Source organism: Wolffia australiana, chromosome 6, assembly GCF_029677425.1.
Source record: "Wolffia australiana isolate 7733 chromosome 6, ASM2967742v1".
NCBI lineage: Eukaryota > Viridiplantae > Streptophyta > Magnoliopsida > Alismatales > Araceae > Wolffia > Wolffia australiana.
Window position 1 is genome coordinate 14,018,797 of NC_135840.1, and position 10,914 is coordinate 14,029,710.

The 10,914-nt window shown below is 41.4% G+C and overlaps 1 pseudogene; it reads right to left on the bottom strand.

The window, feature by feature from the left end:
* Positions 1 to 377: 377 nt before the first annotated feature.
* LOC144704974 (serine/threonine protein phosphatase 2A 59 kDa regulatory subunit B' eta isoform pseudogene) lies at positions 378 to 7,597 on the bottom strand (annotated as a pseudogene).
* Between the last annotated feature and the right edge of the window lie 3,317 nt (positions 7,598 to 10,914).

The window sequence follows — 10,914 nt, forward strand, 5'->3', positions numbered from 1 at the left end:
AATGATGCCCTCCAGATTTTTTCCAACCCGGAAGATAAAAAAATGTGGGCTTTCAACCCCCACCCCCACAACAACATCTCCTCATCTGCAGCCTTCATCTGCCCAGTTGTCACACGGTCAAATTCGGAGCTAGGACTCTTCACTTGGAATTCACGTGTGCCGGCCTCAGTGCTTGGGCAAAACACTAATAGATCAGGTATTTGGGCATCACTACCCATAATGACTCAGTCGTTTAAATATCATGAGCCAATACATGCGAACAAACCTTCCCAATAAGCACGCAGGCCTCTGGGCAGGAAATGCCGCCTAGTTTGGGGCCTTACACCAATATATACACACATGCTATGGATGTCAGCCCAAGAAATCAGGCAATAATCTTAGCTCAGACCGAGTCTGGCCACACGAGCCCAAGGCAGAGGTGGGGTGACGACCCCGCCACGGGTTGCTAAGTCCTCAAGCCACTCCCAGGTGGACTCGCGTCGAGCCTGGGCCTCTTTCGCCTTGGCCTCGTCATCGTGGAACTTTTGTAGGCACTCTTCGAAGAGATCGGGGCTGTGATGACTGAAGAGTTTGCGCACGTTGAGGGTGAGGCTCTGCACTCCCTTGTTCTAGTGGGACTGCGTGTTCCTCTCAAGGGGGAGGAAGATGATGGGCAGGATCACCTTCACAATCTGCCAGATCAGACGCTCCACGTGGTCGTTGTTCTACAAGAACAAGGCCCTCTCCGCCAGCTGTTTCCAGCCCATGCGCGACACATTCAAGAATAAATCAAGTATTTCTTTTCCACACATTGGTTCATTTTGTAGTGAACTAAGCAACAGGTGTTTGTGGATAAATCATTATTTTTCTTCAAAAAAAAATAAAGGACTCAATATGTTCAACAAAGAAAAAAGCTAGCAGGACAGATAGGAAATCGGAAAAGATTCGCCACATGTTCTTACCCATGGCCTAGAATCAAGTATTAAAATAATATTTTCTTTTTTTTATTCAAGGTAGTTTTTTTAATGGTCAGACTAGTATCATTCTAACTGTAGTGAATTCAGCAACAGGTGTTTGTGGATAAATCATTATTTTTCTTCAACAAAAAAAGAAAGGACTCAATATGTTCAACAAGGAAAAAAGCTAGAAGGATAGATAGAAAATCTGAAAAGATTCTCCGCGTGTTCTTACCCATGGCCCAGAATCAAGTATTAAAATAATATTTTCTTTTTTTTATTCAAGGTAGTTTATTGATGGTCAGACTAGTATGATTCTAACTGGCTTCTAAATATGTTATTGAATCCAGAACAGATGTAAAAGATCATGACAAATGATACCAGAATAACGAATGGAAAATCACAACAAATAATAATCATAATCAAGATAGTTGATGAAACTTTTGATGGTTGGACGCCTAATTCAGCATCATTTAGAGTAGAAAGATTCTTGAAGATTTTTCTCTCAATGTTACATATTACTTGAAATGTTGTGACTAAAAATGATGATAATCGAGTTGATGTATAAAAATGACAAGTACGTAAAGAAAAGTACAATTTCATAAAAATTACCACACTATTATACATTTCAAGAACTATATAAACAATATCCACACAAATTGTTATCTTTGGTTCTATTCCAAACAGATCTATCTTATGAAGAACACGAACAGAGAATAAAATATCTCCATATGCATTCTTTCTATAAAATCACATTTAGAAGAAAGAGACAAAAAAGGAAAGCAGGATACATGGCAAATCTGAAGAGCTTTTCTAGCTTCTACGTGGTAAGAACCAGAATCAATAAATAAAAAGGTATTTTCCTAACAGGTGTCAACTGATTTCAGCAACAAATGATGAGAATGATAGGAACCTCCCCAGGTCCTATCCGAACAAGTGTGTCAAGTAAATACAAGGCAACGTGTGACTCAGCATAACATGTGCTGATCAAATGACTCTTAAATGGTGAGAACTTGACTCTATAAAAAGGAGGGAACCCCAGTCAAACTGCACTTCCCAAGATCTGACTAGTTGCACTGGTGGAAGCTTGGAACTCAGGAGATCCTCCCAGTCCAGAGTAGAGCAATGAATCGATTCCATCTTCCTTTCCAAATATTTGTAGTCCTGTTTCATCCTTCTTCACTCGTCCCAAAGTGACTATGATTGTTTCCTTGTCCTCATCTACTGTAGAATATTCAGGAGCTGTGTTTTCAACTTGATTTCTACAATTTCATGATACATCCGAACAGGATCTTATCGGTGAACCACGAAGGGTACAAAAGGTCATGCGTGGCTTTCAGTTTTTCTTTCCTTTTTCTCTCTTAAGAAAACAAAATCTCGAGTCCTCCCCAGACCACCAGAGAGTGCAAGGGGAAACACCAGTTGCTCACTAACATCATCCAACAGCCGGGGGCACTGGGGTTTGATCGTTGCATAAAAACAAGAGGGTGGTTGGGATAATGGAGCGCTCTTAACATCAGGTTGCTCTCTTTGTTTCATCTCTCTCCAAATTTTAACCTCCCTCCCCCACGGATCAAACTCATTTACCCCCTCCAAGCCCTCACAGAAATGATCTACCATTCACCTCAAGGACACTCCAAAATGCTGACTGGGACAGGAAGAGCAATATTTTGGATAGCACTCGGTAACTGGCAATGAATGCATCCATAACATTCCACAGTTCAATGGAAGGCGAGACATTAAAGTGGTTCTTCTAGCAGGCCAATCCAAGTGGTTAGCGGATTGTGACACTTCAAGTCATTTGTTTAAGTTGCACCAGGTTGGTAGGGAGGATGAACTGATGCAAAACTTTGAAAAACTTGTAATTTATATCCCTAATTTAGATCAGGAGGCCTTGATGCCTGTGTCTTGCTCAGCCGTTGCCCCAGACATCCATGGCAAAGCGGAATGCCATGCACCAAGATGAACCCAGTCGATCTAAGATTAGCCACACACGTCAGAAAGGTAACTCTCTAAAATCCTCAAGCATCTGGTGACAAAAGCACCACCTGATGGTCATCCCTCAATATTTCCATGCAATTTAATAATCTCAAAAAGGCTTTCCACTGGCCCCAATGGGAAGACGAATTCTTGTCGCAACTATGAAACATCTCTGTGTCCAAATACCAGATTAAGAAGTGCACAATATGTTGATAAAGGCATTCATACCTACCATGTTTCTCCATCAGACCTTTTATGATACCCAAGACCTAGGTGGATGCATAATCTCTGGACATCATGAGCCAACTTAATTGGCAATCTCAATCCAAAATCCCAACTGTTAAAACACATCAACCAAGAATCCAATATCAACAGTTCCTTTCCCATAAAGTATATAGTCATCATTCCAATCAAGATCCATCCCTTCTTTCCCGGACTCGTCTTCGAATTAATGCTGATGACATTCGCATTGGATGGACAAATCCCACTGAATCTTATTTCTGCTTATGCCAGACAACTGATTGGGCCTCCCTAAATGTGGTTCTCAGTTATTCAGTGGTAGTGGCAATTGGTTGGTTTTTCTACAACAAGATCAAGATTTCCGTTCGTGTTTGGCCAGACTTCAAAATCAAACTCACCACATGTTTTGAATTTCCATTATCAGTACTCACTTCCAGAAGTTACTCAATATCCATCAGGGAGGACCACTCAATGAGAACTATAAAGAAATTGAATGATTGGAGGGTAAGCTTTCTATCGGTTCGCTAACCTTTATAGAACAAGCTTAATTGGAGGAATTAAAAAGCCTGTAATACTGCCAGAGTTCTCCTTGAGAACTGTAGGGCCGAAGGAAAATCATAATCATGTATGTCAAGGCTAGAGTCTTTTTCAACAAATCAGCATGCTTGGGGAACAAGCTTGACAAGCTTGGGATCTCTTATTCACGCACATTTGCCTTCATTATATATCATATCAGCTATATCATTCTGATTCTCAAGAGTTCATCCACGTAATGAAAGATAAATATTGTCCTTTTATGGCCTTCTCGATATCAGGAAAGAATATCTGGAACACTCATACTTTTGCATCTATCTGGCGGCCTCATCACCATCTTCAACTAATTGAATTTGTTTCTCTATCTCCACAAGAATAAAATGTGGAACATGTAATAGTTGCAAATTGCAATTATCTTGGTTTTACATTATGGTGACCGTGACTTGCCATCCATTCTGCCAACTCCTGTGAAGATAATTACAAAAATCAACATAGATCAAATCCAATGTTTGGTTGGAATAAGAATGACCTGCCATGTAGCAGAGGTCTTATTGATCTACAATGAGCATTTCATGCCAAAGTTTTTGAGAGGTTACCAGAAAATCAAAGTCTAATACCTCATCAGATTTTCCAGGCATCTGGCCTGAAAGAGTAACGAGAAGCAGATCACAAATTGTGGCCCTTTAAAACAGAACCCTTTCCCCATAAAACAGACAAATAATCGTCAAAGCCAACTTATGTTGGAAGAATGATGAGAAAAGGCCCAATATATCAAGCACCAATTCGGAAACTCTCAACTTGAGGACAAGTTGGTCTTATTGGTAGGGAAATATCAATAAGATCCTCCCATGGACATGGTCAAGGAAACATGATGAGAGGGCAATGTACAATGCACATACTGGTTAGGGCGTATGATTTTAAGAGAAGTGACTCTATAAATAAGGACATCCCCATCCGAGACAGCATCAAAATTTGAACTGACTGAAATCACAAGTAGCAATTGGGTAGAGCACAGGAGACCTTTTCAATCCACAGGGGGTGAAAACCAATGCAGTGTTGTTCTTCATGCTATCATTCTTAAATATACTCCTTATTCTCTTTCATCTCTTGATTCCTGATCCACTCTCCTTCAACATGATCGTGGAAGCTACATTTATCTATTCCTATTGTTATTGGGTTAGGTAGATAGATAAAGACTGGAATCAGAGCCATTATTTCAGCCCTCGAAAGGATTGTGGATTTTTTGATTTTGGATGCATAAGAGTGGAGAATTGGAGCTCCAATTTGATGCCATGGCAGGAAAACAGAAGAAACTCTCTCAATGATTTTTTTTTGAAAGAAAAAACTCTCCCAATGATAATGCAATATATCAGAGGGCTTGGGACATTTGACATTGCCATGGTGATTGCTTACGCATCCTCTACAAATGCCACTCTAATTGCTGATCTAATATCCGTGGCCACGGTTACTTCTTCGATAGAAGCCGCATCAGATGCCTCTCCAAGATTCGTGGTTGCAAACAATGATGTCACTATCGTCCTGCCAGTAATAGAGGCTGCTAAGGTAGCTGCATCTACCTTGGCAGAAGCTCTTGTAGGCAAGCCAAACGCAACCATGGACCCGCAATACTAGTCACCACGGCCACCGCGGCATCCACAGCCAACACCCGGGCCTTTTCTGATGTCATCTTGTCTCCCCAATGCTGCTAGTACAACAGCCATGCACCTCTCTGCCACGCCACTTTTGTAGCCCAGTCACCAGGAATGCCCCGCTAATTACTCCATGGTCCCTTACCACCACATGGCTGACATTCTCATACTGTCGTAGCTAATAGAAAACTTCTGCAATTACTTCACTATATATTATCCCCAATCTAGTAATTTGACCAAGATCAAGAAATGTATATCTGAAATTCCAATTTCCTCATAATAGAGTTCAGATCAGAACTGGGAAACCAAACAAGACAGAGAAAGAACAACGTAGACGAGAGATGGGAAGACACAAACTGAGGGAAGTTCTCAGGAATCTCCTGCACTCCAGCCTCAGCCATAGCTGCCCAAAGTGGTAATTGACTTCTTGAAACAGGATGTTTGTGTCTTATTTCACTTCCCTTTTATTTGAAGACTCTGTCACACCTGCAAGGAGGTTCCCCACGTGTAGCCTGACTTACTGAGCTATTTTTTTGGCACTTGGGGTTTCCCTTTTGGAGACGTGGATCACCAGGAATGAGAAGAGTCACTCCCCAATAGATCATGCCTTCAGGAGGATCGGCTGAGATATCCAGCAGTATCCCTCCTGTCGTAGTTGGATACGCCTAGAGTTTAGGAAAACCCCATCTCTGTTAATGACTAGTACCAATACCAGTTAGAACAAGCTGGGCCCATTATGATCAAGTCATTGGCTGGCCCAGACCCAAAAAGTAATAAAGGTAACAACAGCATATGGGTATGCTCCTATTCCATTATGTTCCAATACCGTTCACAAAGAGGGATAGAAATAAGTCCGAGGGAAAGGGAAGTAGAGATGTTGATGTCTAAAATTAAGGCAAAGATATCACCATTATCATCCTCTCGTCATCTGTGAGGGTTGTTCTGGGAAGATCTTTCATGCCCAAAACCAAATGACAATGTAAAAACATATCATCATCATCCTCCTAGTGCAAACAAATAACCAGTTATCATCATCATTTATGCCCAAAACCGAACGACTGCATGCAAACAACTGACGAGTTAACGTCATCATTCATGCCCAAAACGGAACAACAATGTTCAAACAAATGACGAGGATTATGACAAAATTTGATCAATCTCTTTTTGTTTGTTCTCCATGAATCTCTTTTCGTGTGATCGCTCCTATCTTTCTTCAAAATAAATAAATATAGACATTGGTGATGACCACTTGTCGTCATCAACACCAATGTCTAGATTGATGGAGAACAAACAAAAGGGAAAAATAGAAAATGTCGAAAGCGTTTGCACCTGCTCAAACCCATGGATCGAGAATCAACAGATAAGAAAGTAGTCGTTGTTTAAATCTGATTTTAGACATATGTAACATTGTATAAATTATATATATCAAAGCTTTCCATTCTTCCTTTAAACCCTTTTAAGTAATAATTGGCAGAGCCATGACCAATACTTTTGCCCCTGCTCTAAGCCATGACCAAGCATCAACACATAAGTGGGATATTCACCGATTCGTCCGGTGTTCGTTCCTTTTATTGTTCAAAAAAAAAAAGAATCAGCAGAAAGCAAGTACTCCCAGGTTCGATCAGATTTCAAGCGCAGATTATAAATGTATACATGTTTTATAGCTTTCTGCTCTTTCATGGGGAAAAATCAGTAGAGCAACGGACAGCATAGGACTGGTTAAAAAGAGATGACAAGAGGCTCTTCAGGGAGGTTTAGGTACCTGGAAGTGAGAACTGTTCAAACATCGGGCAATACGATGGAAGAGAGGGACCATGCAGCGCTGGAACTCAGCCGGCTGGGTGGCTTCCAGAACCTCCTCCAGCTCCCCCAAGAACATCACCTCCTTGGAGCTGTACATCACAGGCCAGAACTTGAGCAAACCCCTTATCACACTGTCCGCAAGCTTGCAGTCCTTCTCCACGAATTGGGTGATGCAGTAGGACAGCTGCTGGTGGTACATGGCCACGCACTTGGGCTTGTGCAGAGGAATCAAGGCCCGGACGAGGAACAGCTTGTGCTATTCCTTGAGCGGAAGGGCGAAGCCATTAATCATACTGCCAAGGATCTCCAGTAGCTCGGCGATGCCGTTGTGCTTCTCAGTCTCGAAGATGAACTGGTAGAAGATATTGTTGATGGCCTTGCAGATGAAGGGTTGGTGAACCATGAACTTGGCATAGCACATCCGCACAAAATTCGCACATCCGCACAAAATTTGCACATCCGCACAAAATTCGCACGAACCGCACAAAATTTGCACAAATCTTTGGAAAATTTGAAAATTTTTGTTGCAAACTGCATAAAATAGTGTCGGTTAATATTCGGACTTAATAATAACCTAGTTGATATGTTATCATCCAGATGAGCAGTTTTAATATAAAATTAATTAAAATCTTTTATTGGAAGAGGTCTCATTTTAGTGGTAGAAGACTACTTGATAATGTAGTGTATTATTTTTGTTTAGATAAGTTGAGGGTTATGAAACAAAAATTAAGAAAAGTGAGGGGCAACTAACCCCACTAAAATTAAAGTACGAGGCAGTGGTTTAATTGTTAAAATTAATTGTGGGCTTCTTGTGGTTTAATTTTTTAGAGTTATTGAGTTCCAGTACAATCTACGATGGAGTGGTCTAGAGGCAAATGAACGAGGAAAGAGAAAGGAATCGCCACGGAGGAGGAACTGGGAGAAACATAATCACCCACAAAGAGTGCGACAGCAATGGAGATCAGGAGGAGACAGAACATCGACAAACAGAGGAAGAAAAAGGAATGACCCTTGAGAAAGGAGAGGAGAAAGAAACAAGAACTACCAACGACTGGGGATTGGAGGAAGAGGACACTAAATAGAGTGTGAAAAAAAGACCTCCGTTGAGAGAATTACAGAAATACAGAGAGAGAGAGAGGGAGAGAGAGAGGAAAGTCCACTAAAGGGAGAGAGAGGATGGGGAGATAAAAAGAACAGAGAAGGAGAAAGGAAAGAGAGAGATGTGGGAAGGCAATGTCCAGCCATGGCTTGGCTCTGCCATTGTAATGTATCACAGCAGCCTTTTCTACTTCTTTTAAGCTTGTCTTCTCCTGGTAACCAAGTCCCAACATGTGCCACTGATGGTCAATTATGTAAACATGACCATGGAAGGCGATAAGTGCTGGTGGGAGAGTCCCCAGATACCATAGGCTTAGGCCAGACTCCACATTCTGCCAATAAAATGAGTTAAAGGGGGTTTAGAAAAGAAAAGAATAGAGGAGAAGAGTAGTGGGAGAAAAGAAGACGATGATGGAAGAATAGAAACTAAGGAAAGAATAGAAGCTAAGTGAGGGAGGGATTCATGTCCTGGAGTAGGATGGAAGAATAGAAACTAAGGAAAGAGAAAGGAGCGGATAGACATTGCGAGTTTTGATGAGTTGGGGGCGAGGTTCTTGAGATGCAAGTAGATAAATGACGATAGAGATGGAAAGAGAGAGTGTGAGAGAGAGAGAGAGAGGAAGACAAAATCAGTAAGATAATAGCGGGAGCTACCAAATATGGGGTTAGAGAAAGAGGTCGAAGGAGATAGCAAGACAGGGAAAGAGAGTGAGCCATAGAGAGAAAGAGAGCAAGATTGGGAGATGTATAAATACTTACAGATAGATTGAGAGAGATGTATAGTTAAATATTAAAATATTGATTGATAGATAGAACGAACAGAGAAGGAGATAGAGACAACTAAACAGAGAGAGCAAGGGAAGAGACCAAAAACATGAACACCCAGTTAATGTGGGATACAAGGAGAAGACCAAAAATCAATATAATAATAAGTTTTCAAAGAGAATGGCCACTGAGATTGGAGATAAAGAGGAAGAGAAAAAACAGGAATTCTCAATGATGGGGTGGGGGGGGGAGAGAAGAAGGGGCAAGCGAGTGCAAGAAGAAGAAGAGGTAAAAATAAAGACGGAAAAGAAAGGTGGTGAGGGACTTATGCTGGGGTTGTCACAGGCAACCATCTTTCCAGAATAAACAACCATCACCATCACAACGTATCAGAAGCTTTGCTCAAAGAAATATTAAACGAATAGGCTACACTTCAGCTCTGAATAACAAATTGAAACGTTCTATTAGATCTGAAATTGTCATAACATATTGTTCATACTCCTCAGCAGCAAGGGCAACAATGGGTTCTTTTAGCATTTCTTCATACTCCTTAGTAGCTTCAGCAACAAGTCCCACTGGATGTCGTATATGATATTTGCGTATCTACGCAATAAAGATATCATGTGAGTCCAGATACTTTCCAACAGATTTCTCAATTTTAAAGCGAGAGCTTTTATAGAATGCGTCCCTCTCTTTACTTTGTTTAAACATCCAGCTCCATACGAAGTTAATAAGAGACAATCTGTGAATAAAGTCAAGAAATTAAAGTAAAAGGCATGCGCTTGAATCAAAGGTACTTGTGAGAGATTATTGGAGAAGAATGTTCTGTAGAAGATTTGTAAAACTAGAAAAGAAAAGGCGTAGTAATCACGAAAGAAGAAGTGGAGGTAGGCCTTGGTCGTATCGACGAGGATGAAGGAGGAATGGGAGTGGGTGTCGCCGATGGGAAATCTATAATTCGAATTTTTTAAAGAAAAGTCTACATGATTTCCCTGGGAAAGATTATGGATTATGGCGGAAACCATGGCTTGTGGCATAAAAAATTATTCATAATTTCAGCAACGCAAATATATGGAACATGACAATCAACGTGCAATTATTGATAAGCGTGGAACATGACAATCAACGCGCAATTAAAGGAGAAATAAGCGAGGATATATGGAAATTCTCTAAGTAAGACGCACACACCTTGTTGTTCTATGATGCGTCGACACGAATGTCGATTGGGCCGTCATCTTCGTCACCATCTTTGTCCTCATCCACTTGCAAATCTTCGTTGATGTACCATGACTTCAGCATCATTAGGACTTCCACGCTCTCCGCTGTCAGTCGCGATCGCCTGTAGTTGATTACACGGCGCCCTTCTGAGAATAGACGCTCACACGCCGCACTCGTCGCTTGCACAGCTAGGAACTCTTTCGGAACCGCCGCTAACGATGGGTAAGAAATCTGACCTGTTTTGAGAGAACTATTAATCCTGTATGCATTCACGACTACAATATATATGAAAATTAAATATTACCTGTCGTCTTCCACCAATGCAACACCTGTGTGCCAAAAGTTGGGGGGGCCATCGCATACACATTGAGCTCCTCAATAGGCTCAACTCTCTGCAGTAGTTCAGAGGGATCGAGTAGTTCTTCTAGTTCCATTTGTATGAAGTCACTACTCGCTGCTACAGCGGATCGTTCGGTGAATCCGCTCCCATCATTCCTAGATACCGCACGGGACTGCAGGATACTACGCACTGTGGACAGTACATCACTCTTTGCATGTGGGTCAATCAAGCAAAGTTTCATGGATGGGTCCAGTAGAGAGGCAATAGTGAACGCCTCATTTCGCGTAAGTACGGATACATATTTCTCTAACTTCGCCCGCATAGCCGCACAAACATTAGATAATGTATTCCA